This window comes from Tachysurus fulvidraco, chromosome 11, assembly GCF_022655615.1.
Source record: "Tachysurus fulvidraco isolate hzauxx_2018 chromosome 11, HZAU_PFXX_2.0, whole genome shotgun sequence".
Taxonomy (NCBI): domain Eukaryota; kingdom Metazoa; phylum Chordata; class Actinopteri; order Siluriformes; family Bagridae; genus Tachysurus; species Tachysurus fulvidraco.
This window is the reverse complement of record NC_062528.1, coordinates 5263450-5272096: the sequence shown is the minus strand read 5'-3', so window position 1 is coordinate 5272096 and position 8647 is coordinate 5263450.

The window sequence follows — 8647 nt, the reverse complement described above, 5'->3', positions numbered from 1 at the left end:
CAAAGGAACAGAAAATGGAAGTTTAGGGATGAATGCGATTGCGTGTTTAGGAGCTGGAAGAGAATAGGTACTACATCAACTCCAGTTGGGCCCCAAAGGGCTAATGTGCAGGAGAGCACAGCAGGGGTCAGAGGTCACAGGGGCACACTCTGCCATGGCTAATTGGTGACACTGGTTCAAACCGAGATCAGAACTGTCCTCTGAATATACAGTATTAGTAAAAATAAATAAATAAATATATATATATATATATATACATACACACTTGTCCACTGTATGGGACCGTTTAGCCATTGATCAGGATGATCGAGTCAAACAGTATTAAGCAACCAAAAGTAACTTTAGAAATATATTTAATATTTGTACATATCTGTATGTGTTGCAGCAAATAACATATTATACAAAAGTATGTTTTAATCATTTTTATAATGAATAATAACTCACTGAGCGAACCAGTAATGAAAGAGAGCTCTAAAAATACACAACCAGCATTAATATAAGGAATGTCTACAATATTAGAGTCGTATACTCCAATCATGCACATTTTGCTGTCTATGTTGTAATATATGTCGTAAGGCTGTAGACAGGATTATAGCGTTTGATGACTAATTTTCAATCCGCACTGTTAAATTTGAAGGACAATGGCCATAAACTGACATTACAAGACAACAAACATATAATTAATCGCCTTGTTTAGTGGAACGAGTCGAGGACAATAAAAATGTCAACATTCATTACAGAATCTTTATCAAATAAATTGGTGTAAAATATTTAAAAAGCGTTTTTGAAGCTCAAAAAAAAAAAGTTCCTCACTTTTTTTCACATTTTCCTAACAATTCCACTCGGTTTTATTCATTGTGAGATCCTGCATAAGCAAAGCTCAGAGCTCTAAGCAGCATCAGAGAAAGAAACACCGAGTGCAGAATGAGAAAGCTTCTTTTCGTCCATTGTGTTTGTAAATAGAGAGCTAAATGAATTGGGTCTTTTCTGTCTCTTTCAGCTGGGAGACTGATCATACAGTAGAAAGGACCTGTGACAGATAGCAGTTGGCATGCTGATGCTGTCGTGAGGCTCGGCTGAAGACTGTAGTGATTTATGGTGATTGGTGAGATGCTCAGAGAGGGAGGTGGGTTAATGTTCACCTGGGTAAGAGAGGCACCGGTGGAGTCTGACAATTCACTCGGGGCCTGACGCGGCTGGCCTCAAGCTAAACCCGGAGCTCTCTGTAGGGTAACAGCATCCTTCAAAGCCTTGCCATATCCTAATAGTTATGTAATGTATCCTATTCAGACAATTGAATAGGCTGTAAATCAAATGAAATATCAATCTTGCCTTTTCTCTCTACTTTTTGAACTGTGGTGCTTTTCACAGATAATTTATACATTTCTATTACATTTAAACTGATACATGTGCTCAGTTCCAGATGACTGGTATTGTTAAAAAATAATAAATAAATAAATAAATAAATAAATAAGGGTATATACACACACACACACACACGTACACACACACACACACACACATACACACACACACACACATTTATATATATATATATATATATATATATATATATATATATATATATTATTATATTATATATTTTTTTTTAATTTATGTGTATATATTATAGTGAGCATTGATGATTGATCTTGAAGGTTATGAATAATTATGGACTGTCATTATGGGTGGGGAATTATTAAAAATTAAATATATTTTTTTCTGTGGCTGAGTATATATTTTACAGATCTTAAAACTTTATCCAATACACACAACAGAGTTTTTTTTTTTTTTTGCAACTCTGTCCCTCTGAGTTCTGTTGCACTGTAGACGATACAGTAGTGCCTGATAGATTTAAAAGATTCAATCCAATTCAATTCAATTCAACTTAACTTTATTTGTATAGCGCTTTGTGGACATTGTCTCAAAGCAGCTTCACAGGAGATAAGAAACATAATACAAAAGTTTAATATTATACAAAGATTAATATAACAAAATAATTCAAGATTGATATTAGACTTATATTTAAATGTGTTTGTATTTATCCCAATGAACAAGCCTGAGGTGATTGAGGTGACTGAGGTGAGGATAAACTCCCTTAGATGGAAGAGCAAGAAACCTTGAGAGGAACCAGACTCAAAAGTGAACCTCATCCTCATTTGGGTGACACTGGAGGTGTGATTATTAATATATAGTCTGACAACTGTGTATTGATGAGGAGGTTGTTGCCCTCAAAGACCACATGGAGTTGGCGTCTCCTTTTAGATATGCTGGAATTTCGTTAAAAGTACTTTAATATGTATTGACCAAGTAGAAAATGATCATATTGGTCATGGTTCTAGTATTATATTTTGAATGTTTATTTCACCAGCATCGATGCAGAGCCCCTTTTCCCTTTTTAAATAGTATATTTGCAGCTGGTTGCTCAAATTATTCAAATATTTTTGATTCCAGTTTCTACAGGTGGATTATTTAGGCTATTTGAATGAGATCCTTAGATCTAAATATATTTACATATTAATATATATATATATATATATATATATATATATATATATATATATATATATATATATATATATATATATATATATATATATATAATTAGAGGGGCACGGTGGCTTAGTGGTTAGCAAATTTGCCTCACACCTCCAAGGTTGGGGGTTTGGAGTTTGCATGTTCTCCCCGTGCCTCGGGGGTTTCCTCCGGGTACTCCGGTTTCCTCCCCCAGTCCAAAGACATGCATGGTAGGTTGATTGGCATCTGGAAAATTGTCTGTAGTGTGTGTGTGTGAGGGAATGAGTGTGTGTGTGTGCCCTGTGATGGGTTGGCACTCCGTCCAGGGTGTATCCTGCCTTGATGCCCGATGACGCCCGAGATAGGCACAGGCTCCCCGTGACCCGAGAAGTTCCGATAAGCGGTAGAAAATGAATGAATGAATGAATGAATGAATGAATGAATGAATATATATATCATTATTAAATTTAATAAACAGTAATATTATTAATACATGGTGTAAGTTTCCACAGGTACACAGACAACACCCATCTCATCCTCAGATATCTGTTACACCAGACAGCACTCATAGCCCAAAACCTCTTGAAAGAATTGTCAATGTACAAAAAAAAAGTCCATCAAAAAAGCAAGGCACCGAACCCCCCAACTGCTCCCAAGGTGCCGAGGCATAAATGGCTGCCCACTGCTCCTGCTGTGTGTTCAAGGTGTGTGTGTTCACTGCTGTGTGTGTGTGCACTTTGGATGGGTTAAATGCAGAGAACCAATTATGAGTATGGGTCACTGTACTTAGCCGTATGTCACGTCACTACTAATATAAAGATTAATACAGTAATATTACAGAAAGGACAGAAGGGATGAACAGGGATACGAAGAGCAGGCAACGGTCTGACGAGGAGCAAACAGCAAATAAGAAAGTCAAAATAGCAAAATGCAAGACTTTGTAACAGCTGGCAAAAACCAACACTGTGTATATTGTTCAGTTAAGTGTGGGGTTGTGTGTGTATTTCTAGCGTAGTCCATGATGAAGTCCAGGTGTGAGAGATCACTGTGATGGTCACTGAAGTTTGGGTGATGTAGTTTGTGGCAGACATGTTTGTACTGTAGGATGTTTTGTGTGTGGGAGTTGAGTAGTGTTGATTTTAATGATGAGGGACTATACAGTATGTAATGTTCAGTGATTAATGTTCATGTTCCAGCAGGGTTTCCCAGTGAGGGAATTCCTAAGAAATGTCAATGTGACCTTCAATCTTCTTCTTCTAAACCTTTTGACTTTTCCTTTTCCTCTCACTACAGCGAATCATCAGTTTACTCTATCCTCGGCATCCTCTTCTCTCGCACAAATTACCTTCACGTCCTCATTTAACACATGCTTTAATGTACACCCTGAGCAGTTCTAAGGAAAACATTTGACCTTGCTGTGTTCTTGAACCTGTTTGGAACTATTCCAAAATCTAATCCATTCATCTACCTGTTAGAGAAATAACCAATCCTCAGTCTTGAGATACCCCACTATCGAGAAGCTTGGATGAACGGCTGGATGGACAGAAGGACAACAAAGCTAGTTTGCTGCCTAAAGGTTTTTTAGCACGTTACTTCTGATTTTTTTTGTACTTCTTTCCTTTTTCTTTATAGTTATTTACTTTTTTGCTATTTTTGTTTTATACACATTTCAATTGTTTTTTTTTTTGAATGAATCATATCTACATGACACTGCTTTCTGAGTCATCTCACCACTTTTCTTTCTATATATTTATTCATTTTGTAATATTCTTAGTGTGTGAATGATCACCTGATTGCTCATATCTGACTGTTAAATTTACTCATAAATGTTAAAAATCGTTGTTGTTGTTTTTTTTTTTAAATAAGCTAAACTCAAATAAATGTCACCTTTCTTTGATTCTGGCTTGAACACTAGCTTAAAGCCTGAAGGAGCTTCTTGTGCACGGACACGTCCTTTGTCCTGAGGCTGGCTGATTTGATCTGGATGTATTTTCTACAGCTCTGGTTATTACTGGAAATCGAGTTATTCTGTGATATACACGTAAACATGTGGGATTGAATGATTCAAGTTTGTTTAATTCACTTAATTAATTACTGTAGAAATTATGCACAAGGTTACACACTGAGAGTATGGCAGATCTTTCTGCTTCTTCTCAATGTCCTTCTCAAACACCTTAAAGGAGAAACAAAGCAGCAGGAGCAATAAAGTTGACTTGAGTCATGTTGACTTTAAGCTTTTATGAGGTTGGAACTTTCAGATGGACATAAACAACATTTTTTAAATAACAGTAACAATTAGACAATATGTACAAAATCTTATGTAAAGTGCAGCATCTGCTGCTGATCCCCTCATGCTGGCTTCAGACACCACAGATTATTACATCTATTGGTAATTTGAGGAACTTTGATAAACATCAGACTTATGAGGTAGGAGAGTATAGAAGTTCAGTGATCTCCTCTATTTGCTGCTGGACCTACTGTGATGTCACTCTGAGGACGTCACATTTGATGTGGTGCCCAGGTCAAGACAGCTTCTACAGTAAGTCTTAGTCCTTAACACGGCTTTCATTCACCACCAGGTTGCAGGTTTTCTTTGCTTTCTTCCACACTTTCCCTCCCCAGCTTTGTCCACTGTACTGGGTAGAAGTGATGAGAACACCAAGTGGAGTATTATGTTTGAGACAGGGCTGATAGATCGATCGATCGATCGATCTATCTATCTATCTATCTATCTTCTTTGTCTGTCTGTCTATCTATCTATCTATCTATCTATCTATCTATCTATCTATCTATCTATCTATCTATCTATCTATCTATCTATCTATCTTTTTTCTTCTGGGGAGTCTTATGGTAAAAGATTTCCAGTGCAAATTTAACAAATAGTTTGAATCAAGGGGGGCATGGTGGCTTAGTAGTTAGCACGTTCGCCTCACACCTCCAGGGTTGTCAATTGTTTGTGGAGGGCTGGAGCGTGTGGAGTTTACATGTTCTCCGCGTGCCTCGGGGGTTTCCTCCGGGTACTCCAGTTTCCTCACCCAGTCCAAAGACATGCATGGTAGGTTGATTGGCATCTCTGGAAAATTTGTCCGTAGTACGTGATTGTGTGAGTGAATGAGAGTGTGTGTGCCCTGTGATGGGTTGGCACTCCGTCCAGGGTGTATCCTGCCTTGATGTCCGATGACGCCTGAGATAGGCACAGGCTCCCTGTGACCCGAGAAGTTCAGATAAGCGGTAGAAAATGAGTGAGTGAATGAGTTGGAATCAAATAATTTTGAAAAATTTGAGTAACATTTTCCCTCAAATCAGAATTGCTGTGGGACATTAAATACTAATTTATAACAATTGTTACGTCTGTTATGACAAAGCATCTGTGTTAAGAGCTTCCTTCTTTAAGGGGCATGTTTTTTGGAGGTAAAGGAACCTTCACAATGTCACTCCATTTAGACTTGGTGTGAATAAAGGGCTAAAAAAATGAGAGATGCAGACTGAGATGCTGAGGACACAGATGCTGAGGCAGGTACCAAAGGGGCCAAAGATGCTGAATAAGATATTAGATGGAGATCTGAGTAAAACACACAGAAAATGAGATAAAATGGAATAAAAAACTCTTACATGAGGTGGTATCAGTATCTGATTTAGTGTTTTATATGTTTTAAACGCTGCTTATGACATCTGATGCACCTTATGACTAAAGGTTTATGCTAACTATAACTATTTTTTGTACACATGTACACACACACACACACATACACACACACACACACACACACCCTGGCACTGTTGGTGCTGTATCACGGCTGACCCCAACCTCCAAAAGTTGGGATATGTGAAGAAAGAATTTCACTGTGTTTTATGTGAAACAAACAAACAAACAAACAAACAAACAAACAAACAAACAAACAAACAAACAAACAAACAAACAAACAAACAAACAAACAAACAAACAAACAAACAAACAAACAAACAAACAAACAAACAAAGGGCACGGTGGCTTAGTGGGTAGCACGTTCGCCTCACACCTCCAGGGTCGGGGTTCGATTCCCGCCTTCGCCTTGTGTGTGCGGAGTTTGCATGTTCTCCCCGTGCCTCGGGGGTTTCCTCTGGGTACTCTGGTTTCCTCCCCAAGTCCAAAGACATGCATGGTAGGTTGATTGGCATCTCTGGAAAATTGTCTGTAGTGTGAGTGAATGAGAGTGTGTGTGTGCTCTGCGATGGGTTGGCATTCCGTCCAGGGTGTATCCTGCCTTGATGCCCGTGACCCGAGGTAGTTCGGATAAAGCGGTAGAAAATGAATGAATGAATATATATATAGCCTTTATATATCAGTTAGACATTTTCAAAACTGAAATCTCTTATTCACAATAGTATTCAGACCCTTTCCTTTGGCACTCCAAACTTTAGTCAGGTTCATCCTGTTTGTTTTAATTATCCTTGAGAGGTGTAGAACTCAACTGGATCCACCTGCTGACATTTGAATTGATTGGACATAGTATGGAAAGGCACACATCATGGTCTGTAACAAAAACTAAGAAGTCTTTTGGCCAAGGTCATGTGCTTTATTTAAAAAACTAGATCACTGATCCTTACTGAAGTTTAAAAAACCGTCTGTAGATCTCTGAACTCAGATTGTGACAAGACATTAAATTGGGGTTTGTACAAAGTATTAAATAAAGTGTCTGAGTTTTTTATTTTAAAATCATGTTTCTACATCACTATGCTTGATTAAGAGTTGGTTAAAAATGCAAGTCGAATCTGTTTAAAACCAACATCCAACCACAATAAAGTGTGCAACAATTAAAGGGGTCAAAATACTGAATCCACTGTATCTGATATTTTACTCTGCACTCTCTTACTTTGTTACACTAGTTATTGACAATGCCTTATTTGTAGTTATTAACATACAGTGCATTGCTTTTTCTATTTATTCTGCACTATAGTGACCTGATAAAAAGACAAAGAACAACTGCAGTCCCTAAGCGTCTTTAGTCAGTAGAGAATGAAGTTAAGTCAGCATGAAGTAAATGTCATGTTCAGTACCATGGACAAAACCATGATAGACTCTTAAAAGCTGCAATAATAAAATTTGTTATTTGTTTCATTCTACTGAGGAGGATTAAATACTTTTTCCTGCTTTCAGTGGTTTAATATTTCAAGAAAGTTTTAATTTACAGTACATCCATCAACTGTTGATTATATTAGCGAACAACAGACGTTAACGTTAACATATATTTCACTTAAACGAAAGCAAATACAGTCAAAATTTCCATTTAAACAATTTAAAGAAAGTATTAAACTTTTTGCTCTAATGAAAACTCATTGTTATATTAACTTTACCATATGAATTATGCTCGAAACACATTATTTTATTCCTTATGCATTGTATACAACGTATTCCTTATTGCAATGATGTTGGAGTTGTTTGTGTAGTTTGTTTGTTTTTTTATCTTAAGACGGTGATGTTGAGATACGAGTTCATGCAGCAGCAAGTTGTGATAAAAGAGAAAAAAATGTTTAAAATGACAAACTGGAAATGACATAGCTGATTAAAACATTCACCTGTTTTCCCGAAGAGCAGAGATGGACTGGGTTTCTGGCGTCATGGCGCCATCTTCTGGTTGAAAATAAAATTGAAAACATACACATGTTGCTTAGACGTGTAAACAATTACTTGCTCCCCATATTAGTCGTAGTCATGGGCGTAAATTTTTGAAGGGGGACACAGATAATACAGTCTAATTGTACTTATAAAGACATGTCCCCACAGTGAAAAACTTTGCTTTTATCATTATGGTTATTTTCAAAGTTTTTCTTAGGTTCAATGACAAAGCAGATTTTTCTTCACTAACTATTTATTACATTGTTTGTGTTGTTTACAGTTAAGCCATCAACATACAATAAAATATAAACATGACTGTTATTGTAAATATATATATATATATATATAAAATAAGTAATGTTTTGTAACAAAATCAATTATTAAATAATCACTTTACAGAAACTGCTCTATGTATAAAACCAACAAAACGGCTTTGGCGTGTTAGTTACAGTACCTTTATGCAACAAGCTATTGTAAACAAGCTAACGTTAGCTAGATAAGTCATATTTTAATCGCTATTATAGCAGATTCATG